Source organism: Arachis duranensis, chromosome 6, assembly GCF_000817695.3.
Source record: "Arachis duranensis cultivar V14167 chromosome 6, aradu.V14167.gnm2.J7QH, whole genome shotgun sequence".
Classification (NCBI taxonomy): domain Eukaryota; kingdom Viridiplantae; phylum Streptophyta; class Magnoliopsida; order Fabales; family Fabaceae; genus Arachis; species Arachis duranensis.
Window position 1 is genome coordinate 6,571,784 of NC_029777.3, and position 714 is coordinate 6,572,497.

Genomic DNA, 714 nt, shown 5'->3' on the forward strand with positions numbered 1-714 from the left:
ACGTCTAAAAAATAAAGAAGTTATCATATACAATTGGGTGCAGCGTGATTATCGTTTACATTATTTTCTCAAGAAATTTTTCTAAAATAGTTATTTTCAGTTTCTGTTATATAATAACCTATCTGACCTAACCTTTCGGTGAAATGAATTTTAAATCAAGTAAGCAGCACAAACGGTCCAGCTTTTAATTCCTTCTCCATCTGTATTGGATGAAGGGTTTGTTTGATTGAGCTTTCGAAAAATATATTTTTTGAGTGATTTTTTTTAAAAGATTTTTTAAAAATGTAAACGTAATTTGTTATTTGGACATCTCAGGTAAAATGTCTTTTGATTTATCAATTATGTTTAAAAATATCAATATGAAAATATTTTTTTGTTTATTTATTATGTTAAAATACTTTTTTAAATAAAAAATCTTTTAAAAAATATAAATTATAATTTCTTAAAAAATATTTTTTTATTTTTGCTATTAATTTTAGTTTTACTTTTAAAAATTTGTCAAACATACTAAAAAATAAAAAAAATAATTTTTTTTGTTGATTTTTTTTAACAATTCAATAGCACTTAAAAAAAGCTGATAGTAGATAATTCTAGGTATCACAACACATCCACACTACATATTCATTCACACAACATTTAAAGGTTTATATTCAACACTTGGTGGTACTCATCAAATCTCACCAAGATTTGAACCGGAGTGTAGCATATTAAGCC